The sequence below is a fragment of the Antechinus flavipes genome, chromosome 3 (assembly GCF_016432865.1).
Source record: "Antechinus flavipes isolate AdamAnt ecotype Samford, QLD, Australia chromosome 3, AdamAnt_v2, whole genome shotgun sequence".
Classification (NCBI taxonomy): domain Eukaryota; kingdom Metazoa; phylum Chordata; class Mammalia; order Dasyuromorphia; family Dasyuridae; genus Antechinus; species Antechinus flavipes.
In genome coordinates, this window is record NC_067400.1 from 289,717,217 (window position 1) to 289,737,183 (window position 19,967).

General features: G+C 35.2%; 2 protein-coding genes across 6 annotated transcripts in view; one reads left to right on the top strand and one right to left on the bottom strand.

Moving 5' to 3' along the window:
- The window catches only part of FILIP1L (filamin A interacting protein 1 like), a 334,108-nt gene extending 315,498 nt beyond the window's left edge, over positions 1-18,610 (bottom strand). For 4 of the 5 annotated variants that reach the window (XM_051985178.1, XM_051985180.1, XM_051985177.1 and 1 more), the window contains exon 1: positions 18,087-18,609. The gene's annotated coding sequence lies outside the window, so the exon portion shown is untranslated. Of the gene's footprint in view, positions 1-18,086 lie in introns of all 5 variants that reach the window. The other variant, XM_051985183.1, reaches the window with a different exon arrangement.
- The window catches only part of CMSS1 (cms1 ribosomal small subunit homolog), a 402,077-nt gene that overhangs the window by 322,790 nt on the left and 59,320 nt on the right, over positions 1-19,967 (top strand). The gene's annotated exons all lie outside the window — the stretch shown is intronic.

Consider the following 19,967-nt stretch of genomic DNA (forward strand, 5'->3'; position numbering starts at 1 on the left):
CCAATTCCCATATAATAAATAGCTATGCAAATATAGTGACAGAAAAACAATAGAATTGAATGATCAAAAATGATATGTTACCACAAGCTAAACTGGAAAGAATCTGAAAACAAAAAGTTACACATTAGTAAACTTTCCCCGCCTTTAATTCTTCAAGAATGAAGAGAAATTTTAATGATATCTTGTTTTTAGCTTCCAATAAAATTTTAAGGTTAAAAAAAAATATATGCCAGTCAAGTATATATTATAAAAGAGTCTTTAAATGTTTCCTATATGGTCACTTAACCCTGATTGCCCCCCTTCTGCCTCCCTCCCTCTCTCCCTCTCCTCCCCTTTCTCTCTCTCACACACACACACACACACACACACACACACACTCTCTCTCACACTCACACACTCACACACACACAGAAAAAAATTTCCTATTTATATCTGGTAATGGACATCATATCTTCTCTTCAAAAACTAGCCTGGAGTTTGTAGAGATGAATTACCAGGAAAAGTTTAGCCATCAGGTTTTTTGTTGTTGTTGTTGTTGTTGTTGTTGTTTTTTTTGGGGGGGAGATTATTTTTGTTTTTTGACTATTGAAACTTTCATAGACTATCTACTAAGGTATGAGAAGAGGCTACTCCTGCCTATGAATTTCCATAACTTTTAATGCCTATACTGTGGTAATAATAAACAATCTCCCTCTTTAGTTACTGATACACTGCTTCTCAAAGTATAATAAATATGTTAAGGTACAAAGGAACAAAGATCCTCAGTGTCTTTTTAAAAAGAAAAAAACCCTTCAGCTCATTTTTCCATAAAATAATGTTCCCTATTTTAACCACCATCTACCCATATCACCCCCTCCAAAAGGCAACAAATTCAACTCCACAGCTTTATAAAGCAGACCTTGTAATTAAGATATTCTGCTTTTCTAACCAAATGGGAACTTTCTGAAAGCTCAGTAATCATTGAACAAAATGGTTAAAGAACCGTATGGTTAACCAGCCTTAGCTTAGAACACATTTTCTCTCTCATATATTCTTTAAGCAGTAGTGACAGGGCATTTCCCAGAGATTAATGACTGTCTGAGTTAATGGTCTGAGATCAGGTCATTAATCCCTGCATTGAGTTAGTTTGGAAAGTAGAAATGAAAAACAACTCCTAGGTCAAAATGATGCAATCTCACAAGGCCTAAAAATGAGTTCCCTATTCAGTAGCTCATACCATTGTTCTAATCTGACCTCCCTCCTTATCATTGTACATTTAATCACATTCTGTTTTCCACTTCTTGGATACAGGTAGTAATCCATTAGCATTGAATGAGGGAAAAAGCATTTATTTGGCCCTTATAGTTCATCAAGTACTATGGACACAAAAAGGAAAATTGAGACAGCCTGTATTCTCAATGGACTCACACTTTTAACTGGAATGAGAGCACATATATAGGAAGGTTCAAATTTAAGATGGACAACAGAGTCCAGAACTCTTATCAAAGCCCCCAGATGGCGATGCAGATGGTAGTGCCTGGGCCCACACTATGACCTAGTGGTCTTCTATCTCACCAGAGTATTATACTTTGCAATTCCCAGTTCAGGCAAATGATGTCACCACTTTGTGGGAAGATGAGGAAGTTAAAGGGGCCTGACACCTTCAGTGATAAGCAGAGTATAGGCTTTAAAGACCAATTAAAGCAGCAATTCTAAGTTTCCTCCCATGGGGTAGTAATGAAGGAAGAAGTCACAGAGAAGATGGTCAGTGTCCAGCTAGGAAGGGTAAAGAAAGGTGGCCATTAGCAGAAGTCTCACTTTCTTGCTAATGACCCCTTTTCCTTTACCTTTCCTGGCTGGACACTGACCAGATCTCTGTGCCTTCCTTCCCCCATTACCACTCCTGTGGAGGAAGGGCAGTAAGGAAGGAGGAAGATCTCACACTGGGAGCTCTACATGAGATAAGTTCATTAAAGGAAGTAAGGGAACCCCCACCTGAAATCAGTCCTTGACTTAAATATAATTCCTTTAATGAATTATCTTCTTAATTCAAGCTAAACTTTTGATTGAGTACAAGGTAGCTAAAATTGAAGTCAAAGGGCCTGGCTTTGAATTTTAGCTCAGCCACTTACTACATGTATGATTCTTGGGCAAGTCATTTTCATCATGTTTTTTTTTTTCTTTTTAAAGATCTTTATAGTCCCTTCCAATTGCAAATCTATGAGCTTGTGATCCAGTTTCTTTTAAGAATGGTCATTTCATGTAAATTAAGTTTTTAGGGATCCACCAGCAAGTAGAACTAAGCTTTATTTGTTAGCTGATTTTTAGTTATGTCCAGCTCTTCATGACCTCATTCAGTATTAACTTGGCAAAGAGACTAGAATGGTCTGTCATTTCCTTCTCAAGCTCATTTATCGATACCTGAGAAAACTGAAGTGAACAGAGAGTTAAGTGATTTGCCTGCTTAGCTCTCTTTTGCAAACCTATCCTTCTGCCTAAACTGGGCCATATGGTTTGTTCCAAATACACTTCGTCTGACTTTGAGTTTTCTACCTTGGTTACTTGGCTTTCCCCCTGCCTAAAATGCTCCCTGTCCCATCTTTTCTACTATGAAGAGAAGGAGAAGAAGAAGGAGGAGGAGGAGGAGGAGGAAGGAGAGAAGAAGGAGGAGGAAAAAGAGAAAAGATATCATTTGTGTAACATACTATATGCTAGGCTCTTTGCTGAGCAATTTACAAATATCATGTGTTCTGATCCTTTCAGCACCCTGTGAGACAAGTGCAATTATTATCCTCATTTTACAGTCAAGTAAATTAAGGCAGAGGTTAAGTGACTTATCCAGTCACACAGCTAGGAAGTGTCTGGGGCTGAATTTGGACTCAGGTCTTCCTGCTTCCAAGCCTTGTGCTCTATCCTCTGCACCATCTCACTGCCTTTGTGGATCTTATTCAGTTGTCCAAAGCCTATCTTATATGCCCCCTTTTACACAAAGCCTTCCAGATCCCCTTAGTGACCCTGCCCTTATTTGAACTGTATAGCATTTACTGTGGTTCTGTGACTGTGTGGCACTTGCAACCCTCTGCTCCATGTTGTAGTTATCTGTAAATGACATTTCTCTCCCACAAATAAATCATGCCCCCTTGGTAGGCAGACACTGCACCTTGGTATTTAGCTCCATATCTGATCAAGTACAGTACTTGATAAATGAATGGAATACAGAGAGAATACTATGGAAACTTTTCCACATTTAAAACTTGTCCATATATAAAACAGGAGTTCCCCCATAGCCACATTGTCAGTATAGATAGTAAGAAATTCAACTATCTGGTCTGTGTGACTGGCAACCTAGGATAATGAAAGCAGCAGTAAACAATAGCCAAGAAATCTAAGGTTCTAGACTGGGTTTTGCCAATCTCTGAGTAACATTTAGGAAGAAATTGTGCTTCCTTACTTATAATAGATGCTTAATAAATGCTTTTTGACTGACTGATTTAAGTGCTCTGATTTCAGAATTCTTGTCTGTAAAATTAAATGGTCAAATTAAATATAAAGGTTCCTTCTAGTTTTAAAAGGTTCTGTTTTCCTTAGATTGAATCCTCTATCTTTATTAATCTTTAATCTGCTGCCTTTTTCTTCAGACTGCAAACCTGTATATGTGCAGGAATTTGCCAAGCTGTATTTTCTAACCCCAAATATTATTTAAACAGATAATCTGTTTAAAGAGGAAATTTAAACAGCTTAACAGTTTAATTCAAGTCAGGCTAATTCTGATAGATCTGTGATGGAGAGAGCCATTTGCATCCATAGAGAGGATTATCAATCCTGAATGGATCACAACATAGTATTTTTTTTTTTATTGTTGTTTGCTTGCTAGTTTTTTCTTTCTCCTTTTTCCCCTTTTTATCTGCTTTTTCTTGTGTGGCATAATTGTGTAAATATGCTTAAAAGAATTACATATGTTTAACCTATATTGGATTATTGCTATCTAGGTGAGGTGGGGAGGAGAAAAAATTTGCAAGGGTAAATGTTGAAATTTATCTTTGCATGTATTTTGAAAAATATTAATAAATAAATAATGTAAATAAGGCTTCAGAATCTGTGACTAGTCTCAGATTAAAGTTTATAGAAATAATAATAGATTTTGTTCTTCTACTAAATTAACCCCTTGATCTGTTCTGCTTTTAAATAGATTACAATAGAAAAATATGTGAAAAGTTATGTTACTTTGTTACAGCAATATGTTACAAAAAACTAATGTTTAAGAGTGAAAGATTTCCTCTCATCTAGAAAAATCAACCATGTTAATGGAATCATAGTACTTGAGAATTGAAAGGGAGTCCAGCCCCTGTCTGATCCAACCCAAATGGACTTCCTCATCAGAACAAACCTAACAAATGAGAATCCCTCCACTGACCAAAATAAACCATTCTTCTTTTGTACAACTCTTACTATTTCTATGGTTTTTCATAAAGGGACCAGCCTTTGAATGAGGTGTGATATATGGTATGTATTGCTATTACCAATAGCAGTTATAGAAAGGAGTTTTTAAAGTCCTTTCTATCCTGAACCTGGCTCATATTCTACCTAACCTTATATATGTGGCTCTTATCACATTGCTTTGGTGATGTAGCAAAGTGAATGTGAAGAAACCTATTTATCACTTTTCCTCACCTCTTATCTATTCATTTTCAAATACATAGTCTATCTGTATTCCAGATTATTATCTGTATAATAATAATTAGATATTATGCTTATTCAAAAAACAGTCACATTGCACATCTATAGATGACAGTAAAACACAAGGTCTTTCAGTGGAAGGACTTGATTTTCCCTCTTTTGTAATTGTCCCTCCTTGTTAATGCAATCATAACTCTAGAAGATTGATGCTGAAGTACCACTTGACATATATAGACTGCAGAAGAAAGCATATATTTTCAGGTGTGCTTATATGTGTGAATTTATTTTGCTTGACTATACTTGTTTGTTACAAAGAGGTACTTTTATGTATAGGGGGAAACTTTAAGGGATAGTGGATAAGTAGTAAAAGTAATGCAAAAAAAAAGGAGAGGAAAAAAGCATCAGTGAAACAGACAAGCAAGGACATGTTACCACTGGCATGTTCAATTTAATATATCTGAGTCATGGTTTAATATACAGCACTTTTATACACATAGAAATATGTATGTTTGTTGAATATACTTATTAAATTCGTCTTTTTTTTAAGAGATCTGGATTCAAGTTCTGCACTCATTGAGAAAGCCGTTTAACTCATCTTAGATTCATTTACCCTCATTTGTTTAAAAGAGGTTGGTGAGACTGAAATTATCTTCCCAAGTTACATTCCACCCAAAAATTTTATGGTTTTAAAACTTCTAAATTGGTTTTTCCCTTCCTTCTACCCATGCAGCATGTACTGATACTTATTTTCTTTTGTCCTTTCCCCTAAAAAGAGAAGAAAGTATTCATATTTGAGAGAAGATATTGAAAGTTTTATTAACCCTCAAAGCAGAACCCTAAGTTTGAAGAAATTATCTAATATTTGATTATTTCTTAAATATCATATATTAACTACATGTTTCCACTTGCTCACATGGTTTATTGCTGGGGGTTTTTGGGGTTTTTTTTTGTTTGTTTGTTTCTCTTTTTTTAAGGATCTTGCTGTTCTTAAAAGAAAAAAATGGTTAGCCACCATAATAGGTGGCTATTTTTTACTGTTTTCCCCACATTCTGTGGTTAGTAATACAATATTCCTAACTGATGGAATCAGTGGTCTCTGTTCCAGGGAGATGGGTCACAGTAATAGGGCTATCCTGTGGATTCATGTGCTTTGACACAGCTGTACAGACATTGCTGTACTTGCATGATAAATGGTCACACTGCTTGACCTTCAGTCAAATAATTTTAATCTCCCTTTTTTGTGCATTTTAAATAAGATATTTCATTTACCCAAATAGCAATTCAGAGGGAAATTGCCATGTTCAAGTAATAATGATGTTTTAAAGAAATCCAAGCCCCTAATTCATACTAATACTTTGCTCTGTTATAATGTTACTTCCTGCTATGGGTTTCAAGGAGATTGACAGTTTCTTAAATTTTAAACTAATCACCGCACCTGCTTCAGTTCTGAAATGAAAATATAAAGAACAAGGCCCTGGCCCATGTGCTCTCTGACCAAACAATCTTAAAATAGCTTCACTTGGTGAAGTTTAGAGCAGCTGAAACAAAGGATTACTGTGTGTACTTCTAGTCACTACATCATTTTCACATACTGAAAATAGCTATTTTTTTATCAATCTGTTACCAGATCATAGTGAACAAAGATTCTTGGAAAAGTTAGTCTCAGTCCTAGTCTTAAGAACCCTCCCTATGCCCATTTTTACTCACATAAAGGTCTCCTCTGTAAACACTGACAATTGAACTCAAGGCTTTTATTATCTGTGGCTACATCTTTTTGAGTTTTTCCCTGTATCTTTTTTTTTTAAACACTAATTTCCCCACATATTTCCAATTCCCTGTAGAACTTTTCTTATAGCAAATAACAGTTAAGTAGTACTGACCAACATAGTAACCACATCTTGCAGTTTTGAGGAAGGAAGTATGTTCCATCACCTCTCCCCTAAGGACCAAGTTTAGTCAGCACACTATTTTTTTTTCCTTTTCTTTATATGCCCAGAATAAGCAGCCCCTAATAAAATATTAATTGATTTATTGATCTGAGATGAACTGTTATTTTCATTATAATAGTAATGTACATTCTTCTAATTGACACGGCTATGCTAGAAAACTTGTATTTTCATTTTCATTATGATAGTCATGTACATTCTTCTGATTCTGTGATCTTTACTCTATTTCAGTTTTTCCTCTTGTTTCTCAGGGTTCCTTATGTTACTTCTTATGGTACAATAAAAAGGCCAGTTAGGTGTCAGAATAGATAAGGTGCCAGGTCTGGATTCAGGAAGTCACATCTTACTAAGTTGAAATCTGGCCTTAGACACTTACTAGCTGTGTGACTCTGAGCAAGTCACTTAACCCTGTTTGCCTCAGTTCCCTCATCTGGAAAATGAGCTGGAGAAGGAAATGGCAAACCATTCCAGCATCTTTATCAAGAAAATCCTAAATGGAATCACAGAGTCAGACATAACTAAAAATTATTGAACGATAAAATAGTTCAACAATAGTCCTTTACATTCATTCATTTTCTATTTATAGGCACCTATTTTACTTTCAGTTTTTTTGCCACCACCAGATTTTTGTATTACAAATACTTTAATATATTTGAGACCTTTCTATTTTTGACCTCCATCACCTTGCTTAAGAGTTTATGCCCTAGGAATAAAAGGACTTTTCCTTAAAATAGTCAGGAGCATATATTTAAAACCTTCAGTAAGCATCATATGCAATGGGGAAAAACTGGAACCTTTCCCAGTAAGATCTGGAGTGAAGCAAGGTTGCCCACTATCACCATTATTATTCAATATTGTATTAGAAACACTAGCCTCTGCAATAAGAGTCGAGAAAGAGATTAAAGGAATTAGAGTAGGCAATGAGGAAACCAAACTATCACTCTTTGCAGATGATATGATGGTATACCTAGAGAACCCCAGAGATTCTACTAAAAAGCTATTAGAAATAATTCATAATTTTAGCAAAGTAGCAGGATACAAAATAAATCCCCATAAATCCTCAGCATTTTTATACACCACCAACAAAATCCAAGAGCAAGAGATACAAAGAGAAATTCCATTCAAAATAACTGTTGATAGCATAAAATATTTGGGAATCTACCTACCAAAGGACAGTCAGGAATTATTTGAACAAAATTACAAAAAAGTTTCCACACAAATAAAGTCAGACTTAAATAATTGGAAAAATATTAAGTGCTCTTGGATAGGCCGAGCGAATATAATAAAGATGACAATACTCCCTAAACTAATCTATTTATTTAGTGCTATACCAATTAGACTTCCAAGAAAATATTTTAATGATTTAGAAAAAATAACAACAAAATTCATATGGAACAATAAAAAGTCGAGAATCTCAAGGGAATTAATGAAAAAAAATCAAATGAAGGTGGTCTAGCTGTACCTGATCTAAAACTATATTATAAAGCAGCAGTCACCAAAACCATTTGGTATTGGCTAAGAAATAGATTAGTTGATCAGTGGAAAAGGTTAGGTTCACAAGACAGAATAGTCAACTATAGCAATCTAGTGTTTGACAAACCCAAAGATTCTAACTTTTGGGATAAGAATTCATTATTTGATAAAAACTGCTGGGATAACTGGAAATTAGTATGGCAGAAATTAGGCAAGGACCCACATTTAACACCATATACCAAGATAAGATCAAAATGGGTCCATGACCTAGGCATAAAGAACGAGATTATAAATAAATTAGAGGAACATAGGATAGTTTATCTTTCAGACTTGTGGAGGAGAAAGAAATTTGTCACCAAAGATGAACTAGAGACCATTACTGATCACAAAATAGAAAATTTTGATTATATCAAATTAAAAAGCCTTTGTACAAACAGAACGAATGCAAACAAGATTAGTAGGGAAGCAACAAACTGGGAAAACATCTTTGCAATTAAAGGTTCTGATAAAGGCCTCATTTCCAAAATATATAGAGAACTGACTCAAATTTATAAAAAATCAAGCCATTCTCCAATTGATAAATGGTCAAAGGATATGAAGAGTTTATGCCCAATAAGGGGATCACTTCCAGATCAGATATGAGAAGTTTATTGATTTTTCTTATATCAGTCCAAATTGTTTTCAGAAAGAGTTTTTCTCATTTGTAATTCTTCTAACAGTGTATTCATGTGTCCTCCCATTTGTGTCTTTCCTATGGTTATTCCAATATTTACTATTTCCATCTTTTAATATCTTCTTCAAATGAATGGATAAGTTATTAGAATGAATAAATTAACAAAGTAATCAGATTAAGAGCTGGAAGGGGCCTCAGAAGTCATCTGAATTACCTATTTCTTTGATAGCTGAGGCTCAGGAAGCTTGTCTTATTTGCCCAAATTCAGCAATTAATAAATACCAGAAGCAGGATTTGGACCTATGTACTACTCTTATTTTGTGTGTTAGTCTGCTTGCAGTAAAGGCAATACCTCAGAGTTGTTGTAATTTGATTTTTTCTCATTATTAGTGATTTGGAGCACTTTTTAAAAATGTTATTAGTTTGCATTTCTTTTTAAAATTCCATATCTTTTGATTGCTACCTATTAGAGAATAGTTCTTAGTTTTGAGGTCTCCCTTTCCTATAAATACTGGTTTGCCAACTTCTCCAAGATAAAAACATTTTTCCCAGACCACAGTTTTTCTTCTTGTTAGAATTACATTGGCTTTGGTTATACAAAAGCTTTTATGTTTTTTACAATAAGGAGCAGTTAGCTGGGGAAGGTTTAGAGTACCAGTCCTGGAGTCAGAAGTACATGAGTCTCAATCCATCCTCAGATATTTAAGACTTCCTAGCTGTGTTAACCTTGGGCAAATCACTTAACCCAGGTTGCCTGACCCTCTCGCCCTCTCAGAAAAACTATATCAAAATTGTGCACTTTGTATTTTGTTCTCTAACTTGTTTATGGATTTCCTTTGTAACAATTTTTTTTAAAAACCACCTTCCATTCCCCTATTTTTTTAAAATATCACCTTTTCACATGGATTGCTGATCAATTTGAAACTTATTGTTTGTTTCAAATTGTTTCAAATAACACAAAACAAAACAAAAACCCTTTCTTCCTTACCCTCAAATTGCTCTCTATTTTTTCCAGAAGTTTTTCTTCTAGGAGTTTATGTTCTTTGATTTAGAGAATACTGGACTATTGCATTCATTTGTTACTGACTCTTCTTAATCTGTTCCATTGATCTACTTTTTTTTTAAAGATGGCTAAATAGCTTTGATGATAATTACTTTAAAATGTAGTTGAGATCTTATATTGTAAGATGTTCTTTTTACTTTCCCTTTCTCCCCTTCACTATATCCTCTCATTTCTTAGTTTTATAAATATTTATAAATCTCATTGTTGAAAAGAGCCAAGTCCATCATCCATTTGATCATCGCATAATCTTATTGCTGTGTACAATGTTCTCATAGTTCTATTCACTTTATTTAGCATCATGAACTGAACCATCCTCTCAAAACCGAGGTTTCATCTCAGTTCCTCACTATCTTTCATCCCATCTTCATTCCCTTGCCAATCTGTTGCCCAAGTCCTGTCTTGCCCATGTTAGATCTCACATACATTCCCCTGTTTCCTCACATATGTTACCATCCTAGGGTAGGCCTTTATACTGTTTAGTCTGCCTGCCACAAATTGCTCCCCATTCTAGTCCATCTTCCATTGAGCTATCAAAGTGATCTTCCTATTGAATTAGCCATTCTAGAAAGCAATTTGGAACTATGCCCAAAGGGCTATTAAAACTGTGCATACCCTTTGATTCAACACTGGGCCTGTACCCCAAAGAGATCGTTAAAAAAGTAGAAAAGAACCTACATGTGCAAAAATGTTTGTTTCAGCCCTTTTTGTAGTGGCAAGGAACTAGAAATTGAGGAGATGCTTATCAATTGAGGAATCGCTGAATAAGTTATGGTATATAAATACAATGGAATGTTATTGTTCTATGAAAAATGATGAGCAGGCAGATTTCAGAAAAACCTGGAAAGAATTACATGAACTGAAAAGCAAATGAGTAAAACCAGAAGAACATTGTTCATAATAACAGCAACATTATGCAATGATCAGCTATGTTGAACTTCTCTTCTCCATGATAAAAGTGATCCAAGACACTTCTAATAGACTTGTGATGGAAAATGCCATCTGCATCAGAGAAAAAACTATGGATATTGAATGCAGATCAAAGCATGCTCTTTTCATCTTTTTTTCCCCCTTCATCATAGTTTTCCCCTTTTATTCTGATTTTTCTTTCACAACATGACTAATATGGAAATATATTTAAAATTATTATACATGTATAACCTATATCAGATTGCTTACTGTCTTGGGGAGGAAGAAGGGAAGGAGAAGAAATTTAAACTCAGAATCTTACAAAAATGAAATACTTTTAAGTAAAAAAAAAATGATCTTCCTAAAGCTGTACCGGTCTGGCCATGGTACTACTGAATAAACTCCCATGGCTCCCTATTCAGCATCAGATATAAAATCCTCTGAAGTTCAAAGTCCTCCAACAACATGCCTCCTTTCTACCTTTCTAATCTTATATTTATACCCTATTCTCACATTCTGTTGAGTCTAGAGCCAATGACTTCCTTTCTGTTCCTCAAATAACACAGTTCATTTCCTGATTTCAGACACTTTTGTTCATTGTCCTCTGTTCCTGGAACTTCTCTCTCATCTCTATCTCCTGCCTTTCCTGGCTTCCTTGAAGTCACAGTTAAAATGTCACCTTCTAAAGGTCCTTCTTAATTTTGATTCTTTCCCTTTGTTGGTTATCTCCAATTTATCCTGTATCTATCATGTTTGTACATAGTTCTCTGCATGTTGTCTCTCTCCCACTCCTATTGGACTGAGCTGCTAGAGAATAGGAGTTGTCCTTTACCTATTGTTGTTGTTGTTGTTGTTGTTATTAATCCTCAGTCCTTAGTATAATGACTGGCACATGTTGAGTTGTGTCCCGTTCTTCATGATCCTGTGAACCATAGTATGTCAGGCTTGTCTGTCCTCCACTATCTATCAAAGCCTCTGCAAGTTTATGTTCTTTTATTAATTCAATGACACAGTCTATCCATCTCGTGTTCTGCCATTCTCTTTTCCTTTTGTCTTCAATCTTTCCCAACATTAGGGTCTTTTTCAATGAGTCCTGTTTTCTCATTATATGGCCAAAGTACTTAAACTTCTACTTCAACATAGACCTTCCTGCGAATTGTCTGAATTAATTTCTGTAAGAATTGATTAATTGAATCTCCCTCGGAAATCTCGAGATTTCTGCAGGACCACTGTTTGAAAACATCATTTCTCTGGTGCTCTTGAATATAGTGGATGCTTAATAAATGTTTACTGACTTACTGATCTTCCTGGTCTCTACAATCTCTCTCACATCCATCCCCTTGTGTCTACTCCTATGACTATCACTTTAATTCAGACCTTAGCACCTATAAGCCCAACTGTTCAAATAGCTTCCTATTTGGTCTCCCTACCTCCACATTTTACTCTCTCCAATTCATCTTGCACACAGCCACCATATTGATATTCCTAAGGCACAAGTCTCACTGGCTTATTTTCTTGTTCAAAATATTCCAGTGGTTTCCTAATACCTCTAAGGTAAAACACAGATTTCTCTCTGCCTAGTATGTAAAGTCCTTCATAGGCTGACTCCACTCTCCCTAATCAGGCTAATTATATTTTGCTGTACACTTACTTAAACACCCTATATGTTTTAGCCAGACTGCCCTACATATTGATTCTTGTGAGAACTCTACCTCCTGTGTCCAAGACTTTGCCTAGGTCGTCCCTGCCATGCTTGGAATGGATTCCATATTCACTTCCAACTCTTAGAATTTCTCTTTTCCTTCAGAGCTTAGCTCCTATATCAGCTCCTTAAGAATTTTTCTCATTCTCTTGTTGAGTTTGTTATTATCCTTTTAGGGTACTAACATCAGTATTATCATTAGCTTTTTAATACCCTCTTCCTGCCAATGTATGTTTACTTTGTATATATTCTATGCTTATTTATCAGTGTGTATATTGTTTTCCCTTCACCTTCTCACTCCACCCCCAATAAAATGTAAATTCCTTTAGGGCAGAGCAATTTTTTTTTTTTTAACTTTACATTTTACATTGCCTAGCCCAAATATGTGGCACATAACAGGAACTTCATAAATGTTTGTTAAATGATTGGACAAATGGTCTTTAATATAAGTTTGGTACAACTATAAATAATGAATTTTTTGTTATAGAATTATTTCCATAATAAATGTTTATAGTTATATATAGTCGAGGTGTGTCCCATTAGGTTAATTACTATCTTTTATACATGTTATGTTTATTTTAATGGAATTTCTCTTTTTATCTTTTCCCTTTTGGTTTTATAAATATCAATAATTTTCATGGCTTTATTGTTTATCCTGAAGCTTCTAATCATCTCAGTTTCTTTGCTTCTTCTTTGGACTTTAAGTAAATCATCCTGTCATCTGCCAAAAAAAAAAGTAGTTTTATCTCTTTTTTTGCTTTTTTAAAGTATTTTTAATTTCTCTCCCATAGAGTAACCTTTATTTTATCCATATACTTATGGGATAACTGTATGATTAGCCATCTCAGATTCATCAAGACAATCACCAAACAAATTGCTGCCCTTATCCTGTCATTCCTTGATTTCCCAAAGGGGAATAAAACATGGTGGATAACTTCAGTAAAAATAAGTAGCAAAGTAGCATTAGGGAAGGAAAAAAAAGTGATAAAAATATAGCAATATTTGTCTATTTAATCATTAATTAGCTAGGTTTCACTAGTAACCAAGAGTTAAAACCCAATATACTTGTCTATATTATTCTCCTTTCAAAATACTAATAAAGTTTCACAAGTATATTTTGATATACTCATTACTGCTGATTATAGAAAGGCCTGGAAAGATTTACATGAACTGATGCTGAGAAAAGCAAACAGAATCAGGAATACATTGTACACAATAACAATAAAAATGTGCAATCATCAACTATGAAAGGCTTGGTTCTTCTTAGCAATCCTAATAGACTTTGGACAGAAAATGCCATCTGCCTCAGAAAAAGAACTATGGAAATTGAATGTAAATCAACACATGCTATGTTCACTTGTTTTTTCTGTTTGTTTTTTTTTTTAAATCTCTCCCATGGTTTTTTTTCCCTTTTGTTCTAATTTTTCTCTCCCAACATGATTCATAAATCAATGTGTATTAAAAATAAACTTGCTATAATAAAAAAAGGAAGGTATCCTCATTGTTACATTGGTAGGATCCATTTAATCAATATTGCTTTTCTTAGGTCTAGGCCTAAATTGCTATTTTTTAATCTTATCATTTTTCCACATGGCAAAATTCTTTCTACTTTAACTATTGTATTACATACAGTAGGCAGCTAGGTGACAAAGTGGATAGAGTGCTGGATCTGGAGTCAGAAAAACTCCCAAGTTTAAATCTGTCCTCAGGCACTTCCTGGCTACAAGATCCTAGACAAGTTGCCTAACTCTCTTTACCTCAGTTTCCTCATCTGTAAAATGAGCAGAGAAAGAAATGGCAAACCATTCCAGTATCTTTGCCAAGAAAATCCTACATGGGGTCATGAAGAATCAGATATGACTGAAACAACTGAACAACAAGAATTACATACAGGGACCTCCTTTCCCATAAACACCATTTGTTACTCCTGCCAAAGACTACTGTACTATACAATTCAGTGGTCTGAGCACAGGCATATATATGAGTCTTATACTGGTGATATTCATCAACTAAAATTCTGAATTAGTCATTTAGATAAATTCTAGAATTATAGAGGGCCAGAACTCTGGAGTATACTTGAAACAAGGTGTTAACTAAGTGGAATTAATGAGATAAGGGTTCTCTAGTTTACATATATACTTAGTATGGTGATGTAATGGTTCTCTAGTTCACACATATTCAGTATGTTGTAATGATATAATGTACTAAGGTATATAAGAGCTGAAAAGAACTGGAAATGAAACGTTCTATCTTTGATCATCCTCCTAATGGCTCTCATGACTCCTGCACTAAGATCAAGACTGGGCCAGAATAAAGAATCTAGGCTCTTTTCTTGACCATTCTCCTGGTGTCTATCCTGCTGAGACCAAGGCCCTCCGTCAGGAGGACCTGAATTCAAATCTGCCCTCAGACACTTAACACTTCCTAGCTGTGTGACTCTGGGCAAAGTCATTTAACCCCAAAAGCAAAAGGAAAGCACAAGGATCTCCAGAATGCTAGCCCAAACATTACATAGACTATTCTTAAGCAAGAGTCAAAAACTTTAAAAAAAAATCTAATAATATGATGGCGTGATATTTTTATTCTTTTATTTAAAAGAATCTTTAAAATCACTGTAATACTAAGATGGCACATGAGGATCAGGAGAAACTCAGGCTGGTGAAACTGTTTTCAAGGATCCTGGCTCTGCCATCAAACTTTCTAGTGACAATTCACATCTGGTGGAGAATTACAGAGATTTATTTATATAAACTTGGTGCTAAAACTGTCTTTATAAAACATTTTCCCTTCAGGATCCCCTTTTCCTGAAGTATGTCATACTTCATCCAAAAGAAATGAACCCAAATTCTTGACCTTCATTGACTACTCAGAGGAAAGACCTTTCAAGAAAGCAAACAGCCAAAATACAAAAGGCAAATGCCAATTACAGAACTCCATTAGCTACTACCACTGTTCCACAATCTCTTAAAGTTTTCCTAATCTTCCGATTGAAAAAAATAGCTTTGAAGCTATTACCATACACACCTGTCAGTGTTAGAAAATCTTCCCCAGAAGGTGATGAAGTAGTCACTATTGTTTTTTAACGTTTGACCTCTTTTGGGCATCCCAATGACTTGCTTTGAGATCAGTAAGAGACATTTTTAATTCCTGTCAAATTTGAATCTGAAAGCACAGATTTAATTAACCCAAACAACTGTGGAACAATTCTACTTTTTCTTGTGATTTCCTTGGGGACTCCCTGTCTTGTTCAATCTTCTGGAGAAGGAGACCTTGTTACTAAATCTCTTGTCTAAACCTCCTATAGACTCAGAAGGAAATGTTAGCCTCCCAAAAGGAATGTCCCAACATTTATACTAAGAATGCCTATTCATTCTTAGTACTTGGTTTCTATCTTGAACTTTGTCTTTGAGTCACAGGAACTGAATAATAGAATTTTTAAAAGGAAGATGTTTTCTTAATTTTTGACTTCCTTTCCAGAAGGAAAACTCCATTTAAAATCTCTAGCTTTCTTCAAAGCACAGCTTATACACTAACTCCTATATAGGGTGTTGGTTTTTTTTTAATTCCTCCCCCACATGCACACGCCTCTGGCAATAGTATAAGAAAATTATGCTTTGTAGTAAGGTTCATCAGAATTTCCAGATATACTGTTCTGCAGAACCACTATAGTTCTTAAATTTTCTTAAATTTTTTGGTGTCAAGATCCCTCTACATACTAAAAAAATTGAGGTCCCCAGAGTTTTTATTTCTGAGTTGTCAATATTTACTATTTGAGAAATTAAAACTCAATAAATTTTAAGAATATTCTTTTAGGGGGGCAGCTAGGCGGTGCAGTGGATAGAGCACCAGCCCTGAAGTCAGGAATACCCGAATTCAAATCTACCCTCAGACATTTAACACTTCCTAGCTGTGTGACTGAGCAAAGTCACTTAACCCCAATTGCCTCAGCAGGAAAAAAAAAAAAAAAAAAAAGAAAAGAAAGAAGAAAGAAAATTTTAAAAATATTCTTTTTAAAATAGCAATAAGCTCATTATATCTTAATATATAATATATACGTGTTAATGTATATACGAATTTTAAGAAGATAACTATGTTTACCAAAACAAAAAATATTTAATAAGAAGGGCATTCATCTATGCTTTTTGTAAAATATCTTTACCAATCTGTTTGATATAAAACAGCTAAATACTCATTATCTGATTCCACATTCAATCTGATATCATATTGTTTTTACTGAATAATATGAAAAAAATCTGACCACACAGATATAGTTGAAAAATGGAGAAGTATTTTAATGTGCAAACATTGTTATTTTTTGTTGCTTTTCAGTATTTCAGTCAGGTTCAACTTTTCATGTCCCTTTTGGGATTTTATTGGCAAAGCTATTAGAGTAGTTTGCCTTTTTCTTCTCCAGTTCATTTTACAGATGGGGAGATATGAACATAAGTGACCTGTCCAGGGACATCCAGCCAGTAAGTATATGAGTCCAGATTTGAAATCCAAGTTTTCCTCACTCCAGACTCAACACCCTAGATACTGTACCACCTGGTTGCCCTATCATCATCATTATTATTATAAAAATAGTATTGTTGGGGCAGCAAGTTGATGTAGTAGATAGAACACCAGATCTGAGTTCAAATTTGGTCTCAGACGTCTAATACTTCCTGCTTGTGTGACCCTGGGCAAGTCACTTAACCCCAATTGCCTCAGCAAAAGAAAGGAAGTTATAGTTGTACTATGCTATAGTCCATCAAGTACATAGTAGTATTATATCTAAAAAAAAAAAACTTACATTAAAAATGATTTATTGCTAAAAATGCTAACCATAATCTGAGCCTTTAGTGAGTTGGAATCTTTTTGCTGGTGCAAAAGTCTTGACTTGATGATGGTGATGGCTGTTTACTGATCAGGGTGATGGTTGCTTAAGGTTGGGTAGCTGTGGCAATTTCTTAAAATAAGATAACAATGACATATGCTGCATCAATCAATTCTTTCACTTGAACAATTAGAGGCCATTTTAGGGTTATTAGTTGGCCTAATTTCAATAGTGTTTCAGGTATTAGAAAAACTCATGGAGAAGAAGAGAGATAAGTGAAGGATAGGTCAGAATATACACATTTATTATTTGCCATCTTATATGAGCACAGTTTATGAAACCCTAAAATAATTACATTAATAACATCAAAGATCACTGATTACCATAATCGATATTAATGGTGAAAAAGGGTAAAATATACCCAAATGAGACTCAGAAACCTTGTGAACACACATTATTAGAAAAGTAGGGTCAATAGACTTGCTCAATGCAGGGTTTCCCCAAATCTTTGATTTGTAAAAAAACAAAACAAAACAAAACACAATATTTGAGAAGCACAATAAATAAAAGATTTGCCTGTGCCTGATTTTAATTTAGCACAATATTAATTCATTTAACATAAAGGTCACATATTTAGATATAGCATTTCTATTATTTTTTTCTTTAAATCTGGTCTGTTGTAAGTACGTCATACCTGAGAATTACCATTTCTATTTTGAGACTGTTAAAAATAAGTCGTCTAGCTCCCTCCTGGAAAGCAGTGTTTGCAATTCCCATCTCCCAGATTACAGGGAAATAGAATACCACCACCTGTTCTCAGTGACAACAAACATGGAATAAAGCAAGCTTACCTTACTGTTTGTATGCCTTTGCTTTAAGGTTTCTGTTATTTCCTACCAGCACTCTTCTTAAATCACTCCAGAGTCCAGTTTCTCAATCATGCACTTGAAGAAACTGTCCACTCTTTTTTTTTTCTCAGAACTCCCAATAAGGTTGTGTCTGCAGGTAGAGGAACCCTAGGGTTTCCTGCAAACAGTGCTGATGCTTCTCTCTTTTCTTTTTTCTTTTTTTGGCTCCTTTCTCGGTTTTTGTTCTGCTACCTGCCAAAACAAAGGCACTTTGCAGACCGAGACCTGAAACAGTAGCAGTGCAAAGGCGAGGAGGTAAGGACCCTGACCCTGCCTGGGACCAAACACTAAATATAACCCCCCTCACTCTCTGTCCAACACTCTTCATGCTCTGAAGGCAGAGGACCTTCTCAGAACACTGACCCTTTAGCCTGTCAGTTTTTAGAGAAGAAAGAAGCTAATTAGACTAGACTCTGGTGCGAAGAGACTCGGAAGCAACTAGCCATCTGCCCAGAGCAGACAAGTAATGACAGGTACACGCTGTGTATGTGTTTATGTGTGTGCACATGGATGTGTCAGCTGAAATTCACATCTGTCAATACCACCCTCTTTGGCAGGCAGCTTTTGAAGGCGCCCTCCAGAAGGTCATTTCAGTTGCATGTGCCAATGTTAGCCGAGGAAGAAGCCTCCTCAGAAGGGACCTCCGTCCTCTTTTCTTCCCTGCTGCCATCTCATAAATGGCCTTTTTACTGAATAATTTGAATGGTTCATATTGAATAATTTTATACTTTCAACCATAAATTTCTGTTTCTTTGCTAAGGGGATGATAAGACTAAACAAAACAACTCTTTTTTTTTTTTCTTTTAACAGCCTAATCCAAAGTATTCTGTTGCTTTTTAAATATTGTACTAAATTTGATAGATATCAATGATAGATGAAAGAAATGGATTGGGGCTCTGAAGATCTGAGTTCAGATCCTAGCTCTACCACTAAAAGCATTGACCTTGACAAGCCGGAGAGCTAGGTGGTGTTACAGTACATACAGTACATACAGGCCTAGAGTCAGGAAAATGTATTTTAACTAATTCAAATCTGGCCGTAGATACTTATAAGCTGTGTGACCCTGGGCAAGTCACTTTACTCTATTTGTCTCAGTTTCCTCATCTGTAAAATGAGCTGGAGAAGGATATGGCATTCCACTATCACTGCCAAGAGATCTTCTAGACTGAAAACAACTGCACAATAAACCTCTATCCAGTCATTTATCTTCCATTTCTATATCTCCTTGTAAAATTAGGGGTGGGGATTAGAAATTACCAGATGACCTCACAGATTAAACCCTTGATTATTTGCATTCACTTGTCTGTTGAGCTAAGTGTCTCTTTCACTAGGAGCTTTGAGATAGTTGTGAAAGGGTATTCCATCTAAAACTTAGCTAGGAAGATATACTTGCTGAAATATAAATGGATATTTGTGAAAATACAGCTGGCTCTTCATTAACCATAAGCAGATTATTTGCTGATCCTCTGTTTTGAGCAATGAGCACATTCTCATTTCATTTGTAAAGCCTGAAATATGTCTGGAACAACCTGTCAAAAATGATGCAATAGCAACAATATTTTACCCTAATCTCCCCCACCCTCTCTGATTGCAATCATCTCTTCGATGTTCTTATTTTTATGAGCTATAGTAAGTAAAATACATGATCCATATGTTTCATAGTAATGCTCTAGTTAAAGTAGACAGTTTTACTTGGACCACCACACTGTTCAAATAACTGAGGTCATCTTGAATCATTACATGAGGCAAAGATACAATACATATCCTATAGCTGTAATACTCTCTCTGGTTCATACATCTAGTCGGTCATTCCAAATTTTGCAA